We start from the raw sequence: 26,218 nt of genomic DNA, 5'->3' as shown, positions 1-26,218 counted from the left end.
GCCGCCGGAGTGTGGCCTTCTTATTGTCTATAAAACAAGGTTGTTCCTTCAGTCCGGCTTCATAGTTTTATGGCCCTGAAGCAAACAAAACCCACCGCGGTTGCCGGTTTTTCTTTTTTTCCCCGCCAGCAGTATTTTCGCTTCTTAACACCCTCCAACTCCGAGTTGATGCACGCGACTTGTAACTAACGTCAGTTCACGTAAGAAAGCAGCACGTGCACGAGACAGTTCCCACCTGTCCTGCAGCGGCGGACCTCCTCTCCACACCTGGAGGCCCCGCACCGAGCTCGCTAACACCGCCTGCAGCAGTTCGCTCTCCGGTGGATGAAGGCGCAGAAACCAAACGAACCGACCTCCGTCTGGTAAGACGCAATAAACCCTCATTAAATTGATTTGTTGGGCCAAATGAAGCAGAAACCTGCAGTAGACAACGACACCGCCACATCTGAGCTGTTTGGTGAACTTGTTAGCCAACAGTGGTTTATTTACCAATCCTGCAGGTACAAAACATCTCTATCTTTTGTCTGGAGTCATGTTTGTGTGCAATATTTACTTTCCTTTTTGTTGTTTTTAATCTACACCATCTCCCGAGGGAAATATTTGACTGCTTTAATACTTTATGTTGTAAGTAATGCTTTGAATCCAGGACCTTTACTTGTTGTGGGCTGTTTCACAGCATGGTATTAGTAACTTTACTTAAGTAAAGGACCAGAGATACTAAGTTAATACACAAAAACATTCATTAGAGTTGAAAGGATCTGCTTCACAAATAAATAAAAAAACAAAACAAACAAAAAACAAACAAACATGAAATTCAGACTTAGGAAGAACAATGCTGCAAAATAGGGATGAATAACATAAAATTTAAAAAAAAGCAGCAGTGTTTATGCAATAAAGAAGCACTTTTCGAGGGAGCAGACAAGTGTTACGAGACTGAACTTACACCTGACGTGAACTGTGTATATTATGTAAATATATCATTTGTAAAATGTCCAAAATCCACATATCTGATTTGTAAAATTCTCCTTTTGGTGTACCACTGCTCCTCATATGCTGCCATGACATTACAAGTAATTGTGCAAGTCTGAAAACAAAACAAAAGGGCCAAGCTTGGTTCAAAGGTAAAATTAATGGGGAATATTTCTAATAATCCACGTTAGACTTGTAACTAATTAAAAAAACAAAAAAACAATCCAATAAAAAACGACTCCTGCGTCTGTCCATTGGGGAACCTTACTATGCTCCTTTACCTCCCGTGTATGTGACGGCCAGTGAAGTACACTGTGTGAGCTCATATTTACTGTTAATTGAGCTGAATTGAGATCAGCGGCGGCAGCTTAAAGCAGAAAATGAGAGAAGCACTCAAGTGGCTATCAGTATCATAAAGGAACAAAAGTGAAGGAGGGGAGGAGGGAGGGAGGAGGGATGAAAGGAGATGATTTGCAGCGTTAATCCAAATTGAATTACTTTGATAACATCTCACTTTCTGGCTTTATTTTATATATATATATATATATATATATATATTTTTTTTTTCCATTTCATTTCTAACATCCACTTTACACGTTGTTGTTACTTAGGAGTTCCCGAAGACGGTATGAGACACAGTTTGTCTTTGGTTAGAAATTTCTTTATAAAAAAGCAAAACAAAGCTACTAATGAACAAACAGCAATCAGTAGGTATTTATTAGACTCTCTTCCCTCTCATTCTTTCTCTCCCACTCTCTGTTAATAGTGTAAATTAGCATATAAATGAGAGATAGCACGTGATAGAATCCATCCTGCTTCAATCGGTCCACTGGGACTTATGATTATCTCTTTCTCTTGGTTTTTTTTCTTCACTCCTTATTACTCTTTTCTTCCTCTCTGTCTGCCGCTCTGCTCCCAGACGCTTCCTTTCTTCTGTTGCAGGAGTTCTTTTGCTTTTATTAACCTGTGCAGTTAAAGTGAGTCATTCGCCCCCTTTGTGATTATTTGTTTACCTGGATGTGTGTTGGGCCTGACTCTGTGTGCGGTTAGTTTAAGCACACTTAATTGCTCCTGACTAATTAGCAGATGAGTCGAGGCATTTGGGAGATAGAGAGCAGCAACACACGCTTACACAGAGACGTAAGCACACACATTTATAGCACCTCTCCCTTCGTGGCCTAAGTGTTCGTCTCTTGTTCCTTCCCTCTCTTGGCTCGGCGTCCCAAGACAGTTGAAGCCCGGCGATACGCAGCAGGAGGTGTTAATGATGTGAGCGCTCTGTGCTCTCTGCTGGGAGCGATCTGTTGTGTGTTAGCTGCTGTCTGTCACCACACGAATGGAAAAACATCTTCATAGTTCGTGTGTGTGTGTGTGTGTGTGTGTGTGTGTGTGTGTGTGTGTGTGTGTGTGTGTGTGTGTGTGTGTACGTACGTCTGGTTTTCCACTCTTTTTAGTTCCTCTGCATATTAAAAATCATGAATCTCCTGCCCACCCTCTCTGCCAAACAACACTCAAACAACTTTACGTGTGTGTGTGTGTGTGTGTGTGTGTGTGTGTGTGTGTGTGTGTGTGTGTGTGTGTGTGTCCCCATTCATTTTTAGTTATGAGGTCTTTGCCTTGCGTCACTGTTCTGTTTGTGTAATTCAGATTTGTTGGCAGTATTTACAGTATGGTGGATGCGTTCCTGTTGTGTGTGTGTGTGTGTGTGTGTGTGTGTGTGTGTGTGTGTGTGTGTGTGTGTGTGTGTGTGTGTGTGTGTGTGTGTGTGTGTGGATGGGTGAGGTCATGTTAGGCTCTGTGACAGAGAGGGTATGAAATCTAACCCTCATTTACTGCTAACTATCTATTTAATGGCTGCAGACACGAGTTGTTTGCACTTTATGGTTCTGCATTTAAAATGAGACGCGCTCTTTGTGTCACTTTTGACCAGTTTCTACGTTGATGGTTTTATTAATGGTCACTGACTAATGCCGTGCAGATCAGATAGGAGAACAGTTGGGCTGCCAGATTGTGAAAAATTCCCCCGACTGCTTGCACCAGAGGACAGCAACTGGTTAAGCAGTAATTATGTCACCAAGCACAAACGTAATCTGTTGATAGTAGATTTAAATTGATCCAAAATAATTGGCTCATGAGAACATAAGTACCACCTGGAAAACTCAATAAAATCAACCCTGATTCCCCAGACAGTTCTGTAAAATGTAAAACATAAAGCATCCCTGTTAGCATGACCTTTTTGACAAAAAAAAAAATACTCGACAATATTTATATATTAATGCACTGTCTGCCCTAACAGTAATAATCACCAAACATTGGTAAAGCAATCTTATAGTGAAGATATAGTGGCTTAGATGCTTAGAAAAAACACTTGGATGCTGCACCCATGTGTTATAATGATGATGTTGAAGTCAGGTGTTTTGAGATGTAGTTTCAAGATTGCATCGGTGGTAGAGAATCATAAAGCGACATGAACAGTGGTAACAACACCAGGCGAGCAAAATGTATTCTTATCTAACGATATCTGCAGCTAATTTCAGACTGATCTGATCTCCCAACGTTGTGATCAAATATATTTTCAGTGTCATTTGTAGAACTGATGCTTTAAACCACAACCTGTGCACCAAAAGCTAAAAATATGAGCAATATTCAGTATTTCCTATATTTACTCGAATTTTATTTGTGAGTCGTGACTTTTTTTTTTAACCGTCACTGAAGTAAACTTTAAAGGAAAGCGCAGTGGCAGCGTATAATGATAACAAATGTGTAAAAGCACAAATAGAGAAAGGTCAAAAAGTCAGCCAGCTCAATTCATCTCAATTATACAACCAACATTAGTTTTACAATTGTGATTTATTGTTTATAAATCCAACTTTTAAGTTGTAAAATTTCTCCTCTCCAAAGATACGTGGTCTCGCTGTAATTTGGCTCGGTGAGCGTCCTGGAGGCAGCGGGAGGCAACTTAAACACACGGGTTTGATGCATCTGTCATCAGGACGATTAGTCTTTACGAATGTTTGGTGCCGGGCTGCGCTGACTCGTCATTTTCCCCGGATAAATACTCAAAGTTGGAGATGGCTGGAGAGCACACACTCACACAAACAGAGTAGATGTTAGAGTAAACATTTGAATAGTCTTAATTATTGCCTCGTGATGCCATTTTTCCAAATCCCGAAAAATGAAGGCGTGCCAAACGAAACACACACTTTGGCAGCGCGGCAAGAAGAGAGAAAACCCAGCAAAAGGATTTATCATGCGGAGGAACACTGGCGCTTCTGTTTCTCCGAACGCAGACACACATTCATGGCCTTTTTATTTATTTTTTTGCTGCTCACTTCGTTGCTTTTTTTTATTTGTTTTAGCGGCCTGGTGACGGCGAGTCTGTACACACACACACACACACACACACACACACACACACACACACACACACACACACACACACACACACACACACACACACACACACACACACACACACAGACGTGATGAGGATAGATGTTGGAACGAGTGAATTAAAGAGAATCACAGTGTGTTACACTGTTGTCTGTTGGCTTCACCTTAGCAGGAAGAACATTTGAAGACACACAAACTCAAACACACACACACACACACACACACACACACACACACACACACACACACACACACACACACACACACACACACACACACACACACACACACACACACACACACACACACACTCAAACTCAAACACACCGAACCCTTAAGATCTGACACCCTTTCAGATATATGCATTAGACCATATAATCTAATTCCTGACTATCATCTTACAAATCTAATCATGACACACCACTCATATTCAATATCACCAAACCTCCAGCCTTTTAGTTTGGCCTCTCAAACCAGCGTGTAAAAGCTTCATCATGGACAGCGCTGATGAAATTAGCCTCTATTATTCCCCCTCTCTCTTTCTCTTTTTCTCTCCAACTTTCACTCCCACCATTCTGTCTTACTTGAAGGAGTGTGCAGATTTAATTTACAGCAGGACTCATGAGCCACTTAGTGCAATCTCTCCGTGTGCAAGGATTGATTGATTAGGCCTTATCTTGTTATCTGGGTCTGTGGTCGTTTGATAGGCCTGTTTGTTCTCTCACTAGTCTCTCAGCCGTTCTATCTGTATCCCTTTCCTTTATGTAATTTCATGCCTCTGTCTTCTGTTTAGAGAGAGAGTGTGTGTGTGTGTGTGTGTGTGTGTGTGTGTGTGTGTGTGTGTGTGTGTGTGTGTGTGTGTGAGAGAGAGAGAGAGAGAGAGAGAGAGGGATGGCCTCCAGCCTCTCCGTCTACATCTTCCACCAATGTGGGAATCAGACACTGATAAGGACGGATTGTCTTGCAAGATCAGAATTAGGAAATTACACATTTTACCCGTCACAGACACCCCCCCCCCCACCCCACCCCCAATCTTTTAACACCGAGAGCTTTATTTGAACGGACGCTGTGATGTACGTTGTGCAGGGAACTATTTTAGTGTTAGCCGAACCGTAGTTTACTGATACACCTTATGAAGAAGAGCAATTTGTTGTCACCGAACATTGAAATATATGAGAAAGAATTTAGCTTTTTAGGCTTTGTTAACAAAACGTGCACAGGGCAGATATGACATAAATGATAACTTTATAATACATATACTTTATAAAACACTGCTGTGCCCACAGTGTGCTCACACACACACACACACACACACACACACACACACACACACACACACACACACACACACACACACACACACACACACACACACACACACACACACACACACACACACACACACAAACAACAGTATCGGTAGCACACTAACATCTAGCTTGTGCTATGATCTAATGCTACTAAATCGTAGTGGACCTGCTGCTGCTGCATTAGTTGCCGTCATTCCGTGTTATTATTGTCATTTTTCCGCCTCTTGACCGGCCGTAGGTGTGAATGTGAGCTTCAAAGGTTGTCTGTCTTTGTCTTTGTGTCGGTCCTGTGATGGATCAGTGTCCCATTCTGTCCTGGGTGTAACCAGCCTTCCCCTTAAAGTTGGCTGGGATACACTCAGGCCCCTCTGGGACCCGGTTCAGGATAAAGCGGGTTAGTTAATGGGTGGAGGGGTCTGCAGAAAGCACAGCATATACAGCAGTGGGACGAGGGCTTAATCCAGGTAGCGTGAGCAGTGTTCCCCACAGGTTTACTTGTGCTGGTGGGTGGTGCAGTTTGGCTTCGATGTGCATGCAGAGATTAATGCTGTTTGGAGGGGGACAGTGTAACCCATTATTTTCAATAGCTACAATTTGCAGATGTCCCCTAAATGCCTCATTTGGAGCCCCTCAGTTACTGAAGCACACATAATTTAGACAGTTTTGTGGCAAAAAATGAGTTTGAAAAGAGTGAAAACAAAGGTTGTCCTAATGTAAGATTTACTAATGATGGAACCGAGAGTTTTTATCTCCCTGCATGGGTTTTAATCCACCTGGACGTGCTGCTCAATTAGAACCTATGTTTGGAAAACGCTGATGAGGGCAAGATTGAGGTGTCACAAACATCACTGTTTGAGCTGATGAGGGGAGACGGACATCATCCCAACACCTTAATTTGTCTGATGTCGGGGTTCATGGCCTCTCAATTAGTTAAGACGTCTTATCCGAATCGCAACTCAAATGTGTTCATGGTCTCCACAGTGGTACAGAGCTTAGCTTTCACGTTGGTATAACCGCCTACCTCTCCAAACTGGGGACGCGTCGACCTCCATGTACAGCAGCTCATACACTGACTATGGATATGTAAGTACCTCGTACAGCCCCATTTCAAACTTTTTAAGATGTCGACTGTTTTGACCCGACGGTCTGAACTCATCAAGCTCTCACTCCTCAAACCTCCTGCCTTCCTTCATCTCCTCTTTCCTGGCTTCAAATCTAAACTCACCTCCCTTCATGGTGCCTGAACTGTACCCTTCCTCACCCTGCCACCGCTCCCTCCTCCCTCCCCATCAGGCCTGGCCACCTGCACTAACCCGTCCTCCTCCTGCGCTCAGACCACCTCCAGTCTCTCCCAGACTTTTTCCCACAGTCCGCCCCAATTTGAGTCGCAAACACACACAAATACACACAAACGCTCACGCACACACAGAGAGCGGAGCGGCAGGATCTCTCTAATGACGTCCTCAGAGTATAATTAGTCTGGCCAATTAACAGCAGTAACGATGCTTGCATTCATTATGTCAAATTACACTGTGCTGACAAAGTGTCAACTCAGCTACGCTCACCTGCTGAGGGTGTGTGTGTGTGTGTGTGTGTGTGTGTGTGTGTGTGTGTGTGTGTGTGTTTCCTAGTTTATTAAATCCTACTTCATCATTCCAGAGATGAAAAATGTCCAACTCATTTTACACACACACACACACACACACACACACACACACACACACACACACACACACACACACATATATACAGTATGTGTGTGTATGTATATATATATATACATACACACACATGCATTCAATTAGCACACTTGCCGTGGATCTATTATTCTGGTGCCTGTTGTCGTGGCGATGCTCTGGTGGCCAGGAATAAGGCCTGTGAAACCAGTTGGATCAGTACATTGCATTATTAAATCCCGGATATTGATTTTCTATGTATGTATGTGTGTGTAGACGGTGTTTTTAAACGCTATATATTACAATATGCCAGACGGGATGGTGGCGGCTCTGATCTGTGTGGCCTCAGATTTTGCACATGCTCATTTGCATATCACCGCTGCTGAATGTGGGAGAAGGGCGGGACCGGAGAGAGTGGAGGTGGATTCATCTTAATTAGCATCTCGGGCCTCTGGAGGTAAAATACTCTGCTGGGAACAACAAGAGCACACAAACACAGACGGGGGTGGAAAAAAAGTACTCCGATTTCTTACAAAGTATAAAGAATAATAATACACTGTAAAAATACTGTGTTACAAGTAAAAGCCTTAAGCAAAAGATGCATTCATTATCGACATTATTTACTTAATTAATCCAAGTTTGCTCACTGGCTTGTTTCATTGTTAGACTTTATTGTATATTATTGGACAATTTGTTCAGTTTGTAGGATTTGGCAGATATGGAATAGGATATTTATAAGTACTCTTTTAGGTGTGTATGGTCACCTGAAGTAAGAATTTTAGTTTAGCTTTTCATATCTAAACAGTGAGCAAGTCCTTCTCCAAAGAGACCGCCATGTTTGTACAGTAGCCCAGAAGGGACAAACTAGTTTTTCATGGCCAGCGTAGATTCTCTTGCCAGTAAATCCTGCACACTGCTTCTTTAAAGTAGTCAAAGAGGAGCTAAATTGATCTACTTAATATACTGTTGGGAAGTGTAACAATGCATTATATTTGATAAAACAACAGATATTTTGTAAGTTGCTTTAATATATTTTTAATATCAAATATGAATCTGTAATGTCACTGATAGTTAGGCAGTCATATATATGTAGCAGGGTAAAAAGTACATTACCTGCTCAAATTAAATGGAATATATTCTGCACCTCAATATTAGTGAGGGAGACAAAAACCAACCACACTCATGTTAACAGGCCACAGCCTAAAATAGTTGAATTTTTCCATTGCCATCCAAAAAATGACATTTGTGCAAAAAGTCCTCATCCCAAAACAAGAAAACATATCCTGTTTTCCAAAACAAGCCATATGAGCGTTTTCTAATTTGCCACCTTCACAATTAAGGTTTAAGCAAGAATAACTGTTTGTTTGACTTAAATGTCCACTTTGCTTCTTTGGAGCTTTTAACTGCCTCTCTCGGCCCTCGTTCGCAAATAGAGCTAGTTCAGGTGTCACCATGTTTCCTAGATGTGAATCCTGCGCCAGCTCCAAATAATAACTTGGTTAGGCTGGAAAAACATTCCAATTATAGTTAGAAGAAACCTGCGTTAACTATTAAACTGGGATGTGTACCATATTCTCAAATGTCGGAAGTTTGTCAACCGAGACGCGCAACCTCCCTCTGTAGGTTGAAACAGGCCTCCTCAGGTGGCATGAAGGCAAGTTGTTTGGAGACATTCGTGTGGCTGCTCTTGTTTTCCGGTTTCTGATATGATCAACCAATCAGCTCACTGGACACGCAGGTCCACACAACGTGTTTCTGAAACGTCTCTTCTGTGAACTGCAGTCACTCCTAAAATCTCTCTCCGGTTAGGCCTGTAAAGACATTCACATGCATATGCAGAAAAGCCTAATTCAATTGTAGGACATCCTCTGATGATATAACAATGTTTGAATACTTCCACTGTTGCTACTCATAGCACAGTACTCACAGTAATTATCCTGAGAGCCATAAAATGTCTTGTCAAACAAGCATTGAACAGAATATTCCCTCATTGTAATAAATACAGCAATTGAATCCTGTTTAATACCAATAAAAATCTCACAAAGTGCTATCCTTTTGCAGCAGATGTACTAAATTGCTTTACAATACAGAATACATTCAAATTTATGTACATCGAGTCATACATATGCCAGCACACGCTCTTCAGCACAGACTTGATCCAAGCAAAGGACAGGGACCTGAGCAGTCCTCTGGTAGGCAATTAGTTTATGAAGTGACATAGACATGCACACAGAGGCCTGACAAATACACTAAAACAAGTGCGTGCACGCGCACACACACACACACACACACACACACACACACACACACACACACACACGAGGCAGAGCTTGGCTTGCTCTCTTGATAGGCAATTAACTTACTTCAGACACCTCATCAGCAAGTGAACAAAAATCTCCCTTTAATCGGACACACAAACACGCACACACACACACGTCCTCACAGCTTTGCATATGCAGCGATCATTGCGGCATTGACATGCAGCGTGAGAGGGAGAATCTGTTCCCATAGCTTGCGCCTTAACATTGCTAAAATTTTCAATGCGCACACACACGTGGTAGTTTACACTCATCGGAGGGATCAGGGGGCAGATGATTCGTCAGAAGTCCTGCTGAGTTAAGTAATCACACTCGGGTGTTTAATCACTAACGAGAACCTGATGATGCTCTTTAATTAACACAACACTAATTGAAGAGGGCTGGCGAATCACAGCTCTCAGTCCTGTCTGTTATTTGAATAATTAGAGAGCAAAGGATTGTGGGTGAGGAGCCTGCAGCTGTAGGTTGGTCAGAGGCAATTATTTTGTACCATAGAAATTTATTAGAGATGATTATTGCATTTAAAATGCAGTGTTATGGGGGTTGTTATTTTGAGTGTGAAGTACTGAAACCAGGACAGGAAGTATTTACAGTGAAAGTATAAGTTTGGGACCCTGACAGATGCAAAACATCGCCGATGAAGTCAGAATTAAAATTCTCTCTGGCATCTTTCTGCTCAATTTAGTTTCCTGAATCATGTGCTCGTCCTAATCAAGTAACAACGTCTTCTGTGGAAATGCCTATTTCATGGTGGTCGTTGATATATTAATGCAAACCAGATCACAGACTGTGGCACCGCTCACTTGAATGAAAATCACTTACTTGTTGCATGGGGTGGAAAAAGTTTTCTAGCTTCATGGTTTGCTTTTGTGTGGTGTGACCTACTGCACGTTCGCATTAGTGTTTATATATTAAACCTCCACGCATAATTAATTCATAATAGAGTACGTTTGAGGTCATATCCACCTATCTTTAAGGATCTGTTGGTAGAAATGGCATACAATATTCGTAGTTATGTTTTCTTTAGGTTATAATCACCTGAAACTAACGAGGGAACAAAAAACTGATGGACACGTCAGGGACGCTTATTGTTGCCATGGTGACTCATAAAGTCGGTGTCTGAATCCGTTGGTGGTGTGTACGTGTTTGTTTGAACCTTTTCTGTCGTAGTGGGAGCTGTTCACCATCTTTTTATAGTTTGATATATTATTTTATTCTAAATGTGTTGTCAAAACAGGATTTTATTTTTTTTTTCCCGTTGGCTTCTGTTTTGTCTATTTGTATATTTATTTGAGCTGCAGAGCGTTGAGCTCTCAGGGCCACTGTACACTTTTGACTTAGAAAACCTCGAGCAAGTAATTTGGACAAATCTTATTACTGGAAGTCTTAACGAAAACTGTCTGTCATAATACATTTGAGCAGAAGTAACTTAGTGTATATAATTTGTGATTTCTTGTCAAGGACATTTAAAATGATAAATAAGCAGTTATGAAAATTGAAGTTGATTTTGCTTGTTCAGAGAGCACATCATAAACAGGCTCTGCCGTAATCTCCTTTAAAAACACAACTGTCTGTCTCTTTCAAAATAATTGGACAAAACTCTTTTTTTTTTTTCAAAGTAAGATGTTAAAAACTACATTCTGACAATTATTTACATTCAAATAAGTACATGTGTATTGTATCTTGCAGAAGTTACAAATATCATCTGATGAAGCGCCACTGTGCTGTACAGTACATTCAAATTCAACTTGTTTCTCGAATGCATCAATGCCAAGCGACAAGCAGGGAGCCTTCTCAATCCTTTGTTCAACACAGATTTTCATGTTTCATAGACTGCATGTAGGAACATAACGGCCATAATTCATAATGTACCATGAAAGTACAAACATTTGCAGAACAGTTAGTGTGATAAGTAAAAGGATTCTGACATCTTTTCGCGTGCTGTAAAGAAAACAATGAAACTTTGTCCAACCTTTCCTGTGTCAGCGCAAAGACTGCAAACGACGTGGAGAGGCAGATGTGATTCCTCTGGGCTGCTGAGTGTCTCTGCTAAAGTGGGCCGAGAAGTTCGGTGAAGTTTTAGGTGGCGGAGAGGGGGATCGGAGCGAACATGGCAACACGGAGGGGGGATTAGTGTTTTGTTAATGAGGATTACCGTACAAACCGGTGAAAGGCAACTAAGCTGAGCGCTACCGTCATCAAACCGATTTAGTTCCTGGCTCCTATTTAGAAGGATTACCAGACAATGTTATTGTAATTACAATTGTTCTAGCAATGAGACTGTTAAAGCTATTCTTGTCTGTTGTTAGTTTACACTGCACGGCTAATATAGCGGCGAGTGTTTGTGTGTTTGCTCTACTCATCACGGGATCATGTTTTCCATGACCAGAAGACCTTATTTTGTTCACTGTGGGCTGCTGACAGTGTCCCTACGTCACAGGTAAAAATCTAAATCACCGTACACAAAGCTACAGATTCTCTCTCTACCTTCGCTGTAGGAAGATTAACCTGAGAATTGCTGCCTTCTTTCGCCCTCCTCCTCTTCCGTCCCCCCAGAAAGCTGCTGTCTGTTTATAGGTTCCACATAGGAAAAGGACAAAGGTTTAAACAGAGGGGGGATTTCAAGAGATAATTAAGGAGGAAAGAACAGGCAAACTATTGAAGGAGGCATGGAGGAAGGATTGGGAGCAGGGAGGATAACAGAGGAGCGGAAGCTACCTTTGTTGTGTCTCGAACAAGTGGATCAACTCTGCTGCTTCTCAAACGCCATGAATATGTATTATATCAGGTTATTCATCCGGTGCCATTGTCTCACTTCAAATGATGTCCCAGCAGAAGAACAGTGAGGGAAGACAAAAGAAAATTGGTGCAAATAAAAATGTAACAAAAACAAAAAAAGAGCGAGCTGTTCTTTTTATGTTCACGCAGGTTCTTTTATGGCATTAGAGGAATCTTCAGAGATGACTCGCTTTTATCCCTCCCAATAATGCCATCTTTTGATGGACCAGCTCTAATTAACATCTATTTGAATAATCAGATTATTCTACACGCTTAAAATGGGCCGGGATATATAGCTTGAATGTCTTTTGTCATCATTGACTAATGTACCAAAGCTAATATGAGAAATACTTATCTTAAACCCTCATTTGAACAGAAGGATGTATGCAGCAGGCTAATTAAGGTTTTTTTTCATTTCAGCTCGTGCCTTCCCATACGGATTCATATTTTACTGAGACATTATATGAAAATGTTGAGAGAAAATCTCCAACTTTTATCCTCACTGAATAGATTGCAGTGACATTTTGTAGAAACATTTATGACACCTGAGGATGTAACTTGTTGAGCCGCCGACTTTCTGTCTAGCGCCACCATGAGGTGCACACTTGTGTTTTTTAAGTGAGATGTTCTTGTAGCCAGTGTTTGCAAACTAACACACTAAATTAACACGCTGATCATATTAACATTATACCCGCTTAAACATCTGTTCGTTAGCTTTGCCATTGTGAGCATTTAGCATTTAATTTAAAGCACTACTCTGTTTAATGATGCATTCATGAGCAAATGGGAAGTGGGGAAAGTTCTGTCCTCCGAGTGGAAAAATACATCCGAAAGACTGTCAAACGGGGAATATCGCGTGTGTGTGTTGGTTTATTTGAATGTTGATGAGGAGCACAATTTGGGGCAGTTGCCATGTTGCTTATTCTTCAACGTGAGATCTGAACTAGGAAGTGGGATGTTCCCAGTTCCCAGCTGTCTGAACGCACGATAATTACAGTCTCACAGAGATGGCTGTATGTCATAATGTCCCATCCAGGCCTCCGTACCAGTGTGGTCTTTAACTCAGTGCAATCTGTCCATCATCCCCATCAGTTGCTATAAAGGACTGAAAACTGTGACTCAGTTTTATTTGCACAAAAAAAATTCCAAGGTAATTTCTCAACTCACAACTTCAGGGTTTGTGGGAAATGGTGTTTGTTACAAGATTTAAAAAGATTGTGTTACAAAAATACCCTCTTTATCCAAGCACATAGGACTGTGTGAAGCAGGTTACCTGTGTTATGTAGTTATCCTGTTATTTCACTTCAGTGTATCTCCTTATCCCTCTAATCTCTGTTTATTAGAGAGACGTACCCTGAGATATTGAGATACATTTACATCTAAATGTGTCTTTCTATTGATTTTTTCAAAGACTTCTAGTTTGTATTTGTAATGATCTCGTAATAGGTGGTTCCATTTATATGTGTTCTGTTGTGATACGATTCAAGTTCAGTACGAAGCTATAAATAGTATTGTCCTTTTCTTGGGATACAGGAGTACTATACATTTTTGTTATTTATCTGGTGGTGCTGTGAGTTTGTGTTGAAAGTATAGAAATGTTTTGAAAAAATAGTGAGAAAGGTGGATATATTTATAAAAGTCTGCATGCTTGTTTGATTAAAACAAGTAAATGAAAGGTGAAATATAGAACTTTGGCCAATATAACAGTTTTTGTTTTTGTTTTTAAGTGCCGTCATCTGACTATGTACTCATACAGACATGATTAAAAACACGACTTTCCTGTTAAAATAGAAATTCTTTTTAAAAATATTGAATCTGTGCTGATGATTTGGGCGATGCAGAGACTCGGCGGAGAGTCCTAAAAGAAGGGAATGCCGTTCCCAAGTCAAACAGTGCACATGAGAAACACACATGGACGAGCACAAACACAATAATATGGCGAGCACTCACCTGGAGGGAACAGAGGAACAAGGGGCTAATTAGTGATGATGAGAAGTTAATTTAGTCAGACACCTCAGGTAATAGTCTCCCCCTCCTGTCTTCATCTCCCTCCTTCTCACCTTTCCTCTCCCTCATTCGACTCCACTCTGCATATTGCTTTTTTTTTTTTCTTCTCTCCTTCCCACCAATTTTCATGTTCAGACGAGGTGTCAAATGTTTTTGTTTTGTGCTTTTGTGTCCTTTTAATGTGTCTCTCTCCCTCTGTCTTCCTTTCCAGGAAACACACATCACCATACAAGCACACATCCACGTGTATTCTTCAGAGATCCCAGAGGCTGCAAAGCAGGTGAGATTGTCAAGTGGACTAAGTGGGAAATTACATTATTTCCTGCTTTGACATTGCTGAATTATATTGTGTGTGTGTGTGTGTGTGTGTGTGTGTGTGTGTGTGTGTGTGTGTGTGTGTGTGTGTGTGTGTGTGTGTGTGTGTGTGTGTGTGTGTGTGTGTGTGTGTGTGTGTGTGTATGAGAGAGTGAGCAGGCGAGATGGTTCCTGAGCTAAATGTTTGCTAGCAGGTGAGCCTGTTGTTGACAGATGGTGTTTGTGAGAGAAGCTCACTCCCTGTAGAGTCTCACCCCAGGAAAACACTCATGCTAACGCAGACATGCCTACTGTACGAACACACACACACACACACACACACACACACACACACACACACACACACACACACACACACACACACACACACACACACACACACACACACACACACACACACACACACACACACACACACACACACACACACACACACACACACACACTGTACGTAGTGTGCATGGAGCAGTAACACACCGTCACAAGGTCTCTTAGTGGATTATAATCTGTTTAATTTATGTTGTTCACATCCAGTTCATGGCAGTAGCAGGTGAGAGAAACGACAAAGGGAAAGAAATACATATATCCTGAAAAGGGGAAAAGTAGGTCGATTTTCTAACACCTTCCTGTTTATGAGTGATAAAACAGAGAAACTAGTGTCACTGCCCCTGTTTAAATTTTAGAAATAAAGATACCATTTTCATATGTTGCCATTTATAGCTGGTGGGTTGGTAGGGAGCCGGGTAAGTAGGTGGGTTGGTAGGTAGGTACATAGGTGGGTTGGTAGGTAGGTACATAGGTGGGTTGTTGGCTAGGTAGGTGGTTGGTAGGTAGATAAGTGGGTTGGTAGGTAGGTAGGTGGGTTGGTGGGTAGGTAGATAGGTTGGTAGGTAGGTGGTTAGGTAGGTTGGTAAATTATTTGTCCTAACTAGGAAATTCACATGTCCAACAGCTCACACAACAAAATCTGGATCCAAAAGAAATTGAAATAAAATAAAACAACCAATAAAAGTCAGTCAGTGAGAATTGTGGGCCAAAAACAGGACCAAAAAATCTACACTTAAATAAATAGATGTATGAAATAAAAAATGCCCACAAGTGCAGCGAATTATTAAGTAAACACTGTCCCTTAATTACCTGGAAGTCCTGACACAGCAAATGCACAGTCCCAACAGAAAGTGGAGAGATGAAACATAAATATGATGATACAGTTTTTCTGCTGTGACAACATTTACAATGTACTGAACATCTCAAGTGACAGTAAATTGATACTTTGCTTCAGACTAAAATAGTACAACAACTGCTGAACAGTTTGCCATCAAAGTTTTCCAGACAGTCATGGCCCGCAGAGGATACGTCCTACTTACTTTGGTGAATTGGATCTTATTCCTTGTCAGTGAAATGTCTCAGCAACTGATTGATGAATGGATTCAAGAACTCGTGTCGTCCATGAGGCAAGTTTGAACGAAAGATTCATGACAAGATGATTTGAAACTTGTAAGTACTCACAAGTCGTCAGTCTGCTGCAACCGGAAACCTGAGAGTTTACAAAAAAAAGCAACCAGATGAGACTGTATCATCTCCACAGCAACGACCGTCTGGACTTCTGTTTTAACTGCAGCTTTTCAGGCTTTTGCGTTGCTGAATAGTGAGGATAGTGAGTTACTTGCAACAGATGCATTTTTAGTTATGATGAAACGAAAAAAACTTTCAAAAAATGTGATGGTTGAGAATTTGTAGCCACCCATTGGTGCTTTAACAGAATACCCAGATGGCTTATGCAAGTTTATGCCTCAAACTTTAGACAATAGTTTTTTTTTCTGGAGCAGTTCTGTTGTTGAGAGGAGTTGGTGTCTCAAACTATCGTGTCTTACGTTGTAAAACTGCTCATTTGACTTGACAGGCCGAGTCTCAGACAACACCATCAGCTGACGTGAGTCAAGCTGAGATGGGACACTTCACACTGCTGCAACTTTTTCCTGCGACATCCTTAAAACGTTTTGTCTCATTGCAAATCTTTGGTCTGAACTGGGATTAACAATAAAGTGCAATAACTTTGTTGCTTTTGGCCAAGACACATTTGTATTTTACATTCGACCTTCTAAACAAAAGCATGTGAGCATTGTTATTGTGTGCATGTTAGCCTGAATACAATCTTAAAGAACCAAGAGCATGGCTGTTGACTCTTGTACACGAAGCAGCCCTTTCTTGTGAACCTGAAAAATACATTTTGCTGGTGTATATTCTTCTCTAGTTGTGTCATTCATCAGGAAAATGTGTTGTTTGACCGTTCTAGTTTGCCCTGAAGGATTTACTTCAACCTATGAACACTTAAGAAATTAGTATAGTCTGTCATTAATAAAGGGTCACGAGTCATTTTGTAACACGTCATTAGGTTGAATGATTAGTTGCAACTTAAAAACTCCCCATTTATCACCACAGTGTTACTGAAAGGAAGAAAGATGGAAACAAGCAGGCAAAGAACAGTAAACCTCGATGCCAAAAGCTGAAATTATCCAACGTGTGACACCATTTTCCTCCCTGGCCTACCGACCGCACATACACAGCAGCCATTTTGTGCCTCTGAGATCAGATTAGTAGTCTGGTGGCAGCGCTTTCTACCAGCGGGCCCGCTGGAGCGTGGCAACTGTGGAGGAGTCACTATTAGAGCTAATGGCAGACTAAACAGCCTTTAAGTCAGGCCTGTTGTGTGTAATGAGACTTTAAGTGTGATGACAAGAGGAGCACGAGGAAGGAAGAACAGTTACACTAACGGCTCGCCGTTAAACAACCACTTACCCGCTTCTTTAGAGCTACACGCAGGTGACGAATAACTAAACCAAAACAAACTCGAGAGGAAGTAACTGAACTGCGGGGAAATCATATAAACTTGTGCTTCTGAAGGGTAGAGTCGCTGCACGAGGAAGTCGACGGAGAAGCAGACAGTCAAAGTGTTAGAAAGAGAAGAGAGATGCAGCGAGGCGAGGGGGGGGGTGCGAGAGCTCCTGTAATTAGTCAGTTAATTACATCTGGATGGTGATCTGCTCGGGGGGATGGATGTTGTTTGAGCTGTGTGTGTGTGTGTGTGTGTGTGTGTGTGTGTGTGTGTGTGTGTGTGTGTGTGTGTGTGTGTGTGTGTGTGTGTGTGTGTGTGTGAGGGTGTGCCTATCCTTGGCGGCTGTGTACACGCCAGAAAGCGTTTACTGAAATGGGAGCTAATTCTCGCTGTCTGAGGCCATTACGGTATTAATTTAATTTGGGTTAGCTGTCGCTAGCTCATTAACACATCTAATTAATTCATTGACATCAGAATTAAGTTGTTTCACTGAAACTGACACCTCTCTCTCTCTTACAAGAGAGAGTGGGAGGAGAGGCAGCGACAGATTGAATGAGAGGCGAGATAGGAGAGAAGATGGAGAGGGAGAGGAGTGATGATGGATTGAATCATATCTACAAGAAAAACGCTATTAATAAATTTTGTCAGCCACGGTGAGTAGTGTCAATCTGTTATGTGGGAAATAAGGAAGAGGGATGATGGCTGAGAAGGAACTGAGAAGAGCAGATGATGCTTGTTAAAGGGAAGACAAACAAGATGGAAAGCTGAGCTTTCTGGTGTTTTCTTGCAGTCGTTCCAGGGAAGTGAGGAATTTTTGACGAGAACAAGGATTTTATTGTTGAAAGAATAAAAGGATTATAAAAGATATGACACTTTTTAGGTCATTTAAACACATTGTGAAAAACTTCAATACAACCACAAGCCACCAAACTAAACTACAGAATGTCAGTTGTAATTGGCTTCAGAAATAAACCTGTTTTCTGATTTGATGATTCTCTTCACAACATAGTTTGTCGGTGCAGTTTTTTGGTTTCTTGTGTACCAAGTCTTAGAAAAACTACAGTCATTGTACAAACGAAGAAAAACTGAAAGATGAAACAAACAGCGGCCTCCATCTTCAAAAACGCGAACGAGGTACGTTTAAAATGTTTCGAGAGTGTTGCTGTTGCACACGAATAAGGAGCGAAATGTTCATGAAGCAGAGGGCAGTAATAACTTTTGGAAGTATTTATAGTTTTGTTGCTTGATCAACATCAGCACCTGAGATGCACTTGATTTTTTTGACCCCTTGTATGTGTGTATTTGTGATTTTACTGTGGACCTGAAACTTGAGAAGAGAGCGCACATCAGAGTTTGTGTCAAACTCAGTAAATGGGCAGCAGAGAACTTGAATTGCCTCAGAAAGTATCTCGTAATGAAATGATGAGCCTGGCGAGATGTTTTTAGGGACATTCACAGTTTTAGAGGGTGCAACCAGGAGGGTTTTCTTTGACATTCGTAGGGTTGTGCACCGTGAACTTGTCCTCCGGGGTCAGACCGTCAACACAGAGTTCGACTTGCAGCGCAAAGTATCTGAACTGTGGCTTGATGACAATTAAGTTCTCCAACATGACAGCGCGCAAATTTCTCTCCCGCAACCACACAATAGTCGCTCCCCACCGCCCCCTCATGGGATTTGACTCCCTGCGATTTCTCTCTGGTCCCCAAAAACCTGACGTTTGCTCTCTGCTCAAGTTTCAGATGGATGTTGAAATTGCAAATGTGAACACACCAGTGGTCACAAAAACATGTGTAACTCAGTTGATCAAGTGACAGAACCTGGAATACTTAATCATGAAGGTCATAGGTTCCTCCTACCATTACTGTTGCGCTCCATTCATTCACAACAAGAACAGTCTCGGAGACTTTTCATTGCACCTCGTATGTGACCCATCTATTCACCCCAGCATGACGGACAAAAGTCAGTATTTATATTACATTTTCAATTAAATGTTACAATGAGTTGCTTTAGACAGATGAGCAAATGGCTAATGTGGTCTTTTTTTTCTCGTAAGTAGTTTCCCAAAAACATCAGTCTGTTAATTTAGATGAAATTACAATTCTATTTTACCATGGCCTTCTCTCCGCAACACAGACCCTTAGAAAAAGAAATGAAGAAAGAAATGCCAGAAGCATAATGTAGAGCTAGCATCTCTATGGAGAGTAGGGACAAAAATTGTCGTCATTTGTCTGCGTGTGAGGCGTTTAGGGGACATCTGTTAATTGCATCTACAGAAAATGTTCCACTTCCCCCTCTAAACTGCAGCAAGATGCTCCGTGCAATCAAATCTTTGACAGGTGAAATGTAATCAAATCGAATAGTTAAACCAGTAAAGATTCACACTTCTACATGTAAATGTCCTCCTGCAGTCCAACAGCAAGATTTCATACTTTACCGACACTCGACTGTGGGGCTTGTAGACGCGACCCAAAAATCATTAGTTATGTATGACATACTATAGCTCACGTAGCTAAACCAAAATGTGTTGATAAGATCACGTGATTTAAGATCGTCCACACAGTACACATCTCCCCATGTCAGAATATCGGCCAGTTAATTAGAGTTGAGGGAGCGGATTATTTTGGTGCAACCTGGCATCGGTGTGTAGTTAGAGGTGGGGCACCTTTGGAAGTGGCACGCAGTGTGAACCTGGCTAGAGGTAGGGATTATTTGGATGTAACACGCAGTGGGTTTCTTGTTAGAGGGGGGTGTCGTCACAGTCTGTCTCTGTGGTAAATTTGATTAAGGCTGGCGGGAGGAGGTGGTCCAACCGTGAACAGGTGCCCCTCACAGCTGAGTCGGGTTCAACCCTTGGTCTCGCTCTCCGTCTCTGTGACATTGTACTTCCTGCTCTTTGTTCTCCCTCCGTCTACCCGTGTAATCTCTCTCTATTTTCACCGCTGTCTCTCCTCGCCGCCGCCGCCCCTCGGCTTCATCTGTCTCTGTTTATCTTGTAATCAGTTGTGGGAATGGAGGCCTCGCGGCATTCAGGACCTCCACCTTGAAACGCTCCTCCATCCTTCGTATGTCTTCCCGGCGCTGTGACTTTCACTGACCTTCACAAACCTCACGAGCTGTCTCCCCCCTCCCGCTCGCTGTGTCGCCGCTTCCCATGTTTTCACCACCCCCCCTCTGTACTACCCACCTGTTTGGATCAGTCCAGCCAAACTCAGACCATGGGATCAAACCTTCAGCTCTAACACTCATTTTATTGTTCTCATTCTTCTGATATTTTAATTTGGTGAAAGATGTTATACTTACTACACTTCATGTCTCACCACCTGCTAGTTTAATTTGATTTTTTTTTTGTTCATCTTGGGCCCATTTTTTCTCATAATTTTGGACAAACAAGTAATGACAACGTAAGAAACATGAGCGGTCAGATGATCAGTCAGGTTGTAAACAGGCCGACAGGTTATCCAGATTATTTGCAGCATTTTACTTGGAGGTAAATTGAAAGTGACTTTCCTGGTTACAGACTTCTGAATCCGCATCTTGACGTCTGACAGACCCAATCAGAGCTCGTAGGTCAGAGACAAAAAAATAGCAATAATCACTGCTGAGTCTGAAACAGCTGTTCAGTTTTTTCTTTGCTGACTTTCAGAAATATCTCTTAAATAGGTATACTTTTAATAAGAGTTCATCAAGTCGGTGGTAGGCATTATTCAAAGATGTAATTAATCTCGAATTACTTACGACTTGTTTAAAAAGTAATTACATTTCTTTACTAATGTGAGATTATCTAGTCACCAAACACAGAGATAAAACTGATATCAACTCTCAATCCATCTCCTGGTAAATAAACTGACCTGCAAAAACATTGTTCGGTTGTGGCTGGTCCGTGCATATAAAAACAAAACGAGGCCAAATGGCTGGACCGTGTAGGAAACACTTTCATCAGGCCGGGAGAAGCAGCAGCAGTAATGCAGTCTCTGTATCTGAGTGCAGTGGTCGGTCTACCTCCCACCTGACAGATGGTCATGAACTTTGGGACCCAAAGAATAAGATCGCAGATACAAGAGGCTGGAATGAGTTTTCCTCGCAGGGTGGCGGGCGTCACTCTCCGTGACAGGGTGAGGAGTTCAGGACGAACTCGGAGCTGCTACCCCCCCGCATCAGGGAGGCGCAGCATTCGGCTGAACAACGTGGCATACTTTGATCACTCAGTCAGTGACAGACATTTGGTGATGCTGTTGCGGTCCAGCCAGTAAAGACTGTCGGGAAACTCTCTGCTACTGTTGAACCGGGCCGTTATTTTAACAGATTCAAACCTAACTAAAGCAAAAAATAACACTGAGCCTAACTTTCTCAGGTGTCACGGGGGGAGATGCTGTAATGGTGAAACATGCTGCAAACAACTAAAACCAGATGTGGCACGGCTCTAAAATCTGTGCTGGAGGTGCTTCTCTCTCTGTAACCCAGAATCCAAACACTAAACTTGTTACAGTGCTGAAACGGCTGTACAGGGCTAATAAGGTGAAAACACCATGACCGTTCAGTATGATGAGGTGAAATCACCCAAAATACTGACAACATATTAACCCGCTGAGTACAGTGTTATTATCACTGATGACATTATTAGTGTCAATCTGCTTCTGCAGGGAAAGAAAATAAGGTTGAAGTTGTAATACACCAAAATTATCCTTTTCAAAAAGTCTGTCTCCTTAACACTGTATCAGACATCTAATCCCAGGAGGAGGGAGGCAGGGAGAAGGAGAGTAGTGATCGACAGAGAGAGAAACCTCACCTCTTTAGGACCGCAGAGCTACATCACCAGCTGCAGCAATTAACCCCTCGTTCCTCTGGGGAACCATTAGAAGGTAGAATAGCCCTTAAAATTGCATATGGCTGCAATTAGGGCAGAGAAAGTGATGAAATGATTTGGCGTAGATTTTTCAGTATAGATTTTTTAGGAAATGGCCCTTTTTATAGCGCCATAAATTGGAATTAAAAGGGTAAAGTGCTTCGGCTTCTCCTCTCCTCTCCTCGCCGGTCGTATCTCCTCTCCTTCGCTTTTCTCTTGTTTCCTTTCCTTTTTGTTTCTCTTCCTTCCTTCCTCCCATCCCCTCTTCTCTCCTTGCTGCTCTCTTTTTTCCCCCTCATCTCGTTTCTTATGTTTTCCTCAACTTACTCCTTGTCTCCTCTCTCCTTTGCTTACTTTTCTTCTCCTCTTTTTCTCTCCTATTCTCCTTTACACCTTTTCCTTTAACCCATTTTTTCTTCTTTTGCCCTTCCCTTCATTTATTCTCTGCTTTTCTCCCCTTGTCTCATCTCCTCTTTTGCTATTTCTTTCTCTTCACATCTCCTTTTTATTTGTCTTCCTTTCCTTGCATTCCCGACTTGCAGTTTCCTCTTGTTCCTCAATTTTTTTCTCCCTTGTCCCCTTTCCTATTCTCATTTCCTAATGTCCTCATTTCTCCTCTCCTCTCCTCTCCTCTCCTCTCCTCTCCTCTCCTCTCCTCTCCTCTCCTCTCCTCTCCTCTCCTCTCCTCTCCTCTCCTCTCCTCTCCTCTCCTCTCCTCTCCTCTCCTCTCCTCTCCTCTCCTCTCCTCTCTCTCCTCCTCTCTCCTCCTCTCTCCTCTCCTCCCACAATAACAGAAGGAGATGGCTTAAGCATCTGTGTCATCGGTGCAGATTAATGTTCTAATAATATTCACAGATGTCATTTCTAAATTCTCAGTTTGTTTATTTTCCCCCTCCGAGCTCACCAGCTCTCTTGTCGTTTTTCGCCTCCTTTTCTTTCCCCTGTCAATAAATCACAGGACTAATCACGGGCTCGTCGCGGACTTCAAAGCAGCCACTTAAGACCGCCTGTCTCATTCGAGTGTGACACACTCTCCAGCAGTAGTGTTTTTGAATCGTTTTGAATCGGGATAATTACACATGAGAGGAACTAAATGAGCGAAGGGTTGAGTAAAAAGAGGGCAGGACGTTTGGAGCTGATAAAGGAAGCAGGAAGACAGAAAGGAGGGAAGACGGCAAAGTGCTTTCCTGACACGTTTATTCATTTGCTTATTATTTTGCCGCTGTAGTTGTTTGTTTACTCATTAAGGATAATCCAATTAAAGCACTTAAGAGCAGCTTAAGAAGGAGCATGCACACAAACACGTCTCAGAGTGGGTCTAGTCTTGGAGAGAGGACAGGTTGTGGTGGGGTCTGTAAAGCCTGCAGCTTCCACCCCTCCCTGCTCCTACAAACAGGGCTTCGGGATAGCGTGCCAGCGGCTTGGGGTGCTGAGACCATAACATGCCTCCGTGGCGGCTCCATATTGGCTCGGGAGCTGGTCAGTCGCCTGCCTGCCTTCGTCCCCCCGCAGCGCTTTCCTGTCGTGTGTTGGCTGACTGGTCCCCCAGTGCACATATGCCCACTTACACTGTGTTCCTCTCTAATTAGATGCTCTTGTCTACACAGACGCACAGGCTTTGTTAAAACATTGCATTGCCTTTCCTGGCATGTTCGCGCCTTGTAAAAAAAAAAAAAAAAAAAAAAAAAGGATCCTCCTCACATCATCAGACGATGCAGCGGGGGCATTAATCCCGGCCTCGTGCATCGCAGGCTGGACTAATAAAGAGGATGCTCATGGATCGTTTTACACTAAACAAGCGATAATCATCTGGAGGGCAGAGAGCACAGGTGACCTAGGTAACCTGAGTGTGTAGAAATGCCTCTTACCTAATTTTCAGTTTGTTTTTGATGAGTTGTTTATTTAATCTATAAATATTGGCTCACAGTGAAACCAACACTTCTTTTGGTGTAGTCAGATCTCATTACTATCTAAGCAAATCAGCTACTATCTGCTTTGTTAATTCTTCTCGTGACAGAGGAAGCGAGCGAGAAAGAGGATGTGAGTGACTCTACTTTAGTTTGATCATTAATTATTAGTCTCTGGTTCCTCTGAGGAGAGAAGCTGATGACAGCTAATTAAGGATGAAGTGATGTATATGCTCCTACTCCCTCTCTCTGCCCCCCGCCCCCTCTGCCTCCCGAACCCCCACACCTCCCACACCCCACCCCCTTCCTCTATGCCTTTCCCTCCCTGCCCACCTGCCAAATCATATGCTGCAGCTATAGACACTAAATACCCCAAATAAATATGGGGACAACTGCATCAGCCATTGTGTTGCTCCACTGAGTGTTCAGCTCTTCAGGCTTTCTGGGGCGAGTTCAAAGTAGTTCACAGAAGCTGCACACTGTGATATGCAATATTGGGATATTTTAATGGATGAGTCGGGTGCTATTCTATAGTTTGCTTCTATGTGAACAAATTTAGATAAAAACACAACCAACAACACAACCAAGACCACCACCTCTGTACCCTGAATGAAACTCTCAGACGTTATTCTTTTTCATTCCTACGAAAAACATCAACTTCAAGAGTCACAATTTTTATAATTTAACTTTTAAAAAGAAGACAATAATCTTCCAAAACAGCTAGTTTTAGCAAACATTTCTCAGACAGTCTTGGTATTTGTTGATAAAGAAATATAGAGACAGTACATCACAAGCGTTATCCTTTCAAGTTACAATACAATACAGAATGTGAAGAAATAGCAGTTTTATCCTTATGTGAAAGACGTCTATGTGTTGTGTTTTATAGATATCTTTACTCGTGCTACCCCGTTGGCTCCGAACCGTCCAGTCTTGTAATACCACCTCAGCAGGCGGTAGTGTGTTACTGTAGCGCCCCGTCAGCTTTCAGTCCAACATGATAGGAAGAGGAAGTAGTGTATTGTAACCAAGCGGCAACCAGCAGTGACGTCGCCATTTGGTTTGTGAACGTTTGTGATTAGGCCACGAGTTCGGATATTGTCCGGCGCCAACCTGCTAATTCGGAGTGGTTTGGAGCCAGAAGTGACCATATTTGGATGAGCTGGGAGAGAACGAGCTACGGTGGATCCGATTGGAAACCCGGTGAATCTACGTCCCGCCCACTGATAGCAGAAACCTGACTGCACTACAGGCCTGTCAATCAAACAGACACGCCCCCAAGAAGACGGCTTTTTGAGGCTTATTTTATAGTTGATTATGTTCAGATGGACCGCCAGAAAACTAATAAGAGGGAGTGACTGTAGCTAGCAGCATCGAAATAACTTGCGGAACAAAAACAAAACTTTTATGAAACCCCTTTAAATTTTGATCATAATATGAGTGAAATATTTGTATCGTTGGAAACTAACCTCATAACGTCATTCATGAATTCTGCGTGTGTGCTGATACAGTTACAGAAGGATACAGGAAGACAAAACAAAAAACAAGTATTACAAGTTTGGGAAAACATATTGCATTGTCTTTAAGTTTAATTAGTCACTACAAGTAAACATAAACAAGAGAGAGGCGACGTCCCGCCTGGTTTTCGCGTCATCATCCTCCATAGTTTTGTCTGTTGCGTCGATTGAGCTGCACACAGATCCACAGAGAAGTGACTGGCAGATAGATCATCATGTCACCCCAGCTTTTCTTCCTCTGCCCTCAAACGGTGATGATGATGTCTTTATGACACGTCCCTGTGCAGAGAAAGAAAACGAGCCAAGGAGAGGCGGTGGAAAGAGAGGTTATTTTTAAGGTTGGTGGATGGA

The 26,218-nt window shown here is 42.2% G+C and overlaps 1 long non-coding RNA gene across 1 annotated transcript in view; it reads left to right on the top strand.

The window, feature by feature from the left end:
* Nucleotides 1–200: 200 nt before the first annotated feature.
* LOC138615800 (uncharacterized) overlaps nucleotides 201–26,218 on the top strand; it is a 49,933-nt gene continuing 23,915 nt past the window's right edge. The window contains exons 1-2 of the long non-coding RNA XR_011310553.1: nucleotides 201–362; nucleotides 14,663–14,731. This is a non-coding gene — a long non-coding RNA (uncharacterized lncRNA). The remainder of the gene's footprint in view (nucleotides 363–14,662; nucleotides 14,732–26,218) is intronic.

Source organism: Brachyistius frenatus, unplaced genomic scaffold (genome assembly GCF_029030835.1).
Source record: "Brachyistius frenatus isolate BFR_SWC_R1_liver_20210118 unplaced genomic scaffold, ASM2903083v1 Contig_7, whole genome shotgun sequence".
Lineage (NCBI taxonomy): Eukaryota > Metazoa > Chordata > Actinopteri > Embiotocidae > Brachyistius > Brachyistius frenatus.
The sequence above is the reverse complement of the archived record's forward strand: the minus strand, read 5'-3'. Positions and strand labels throughout refer to the sequence as shown.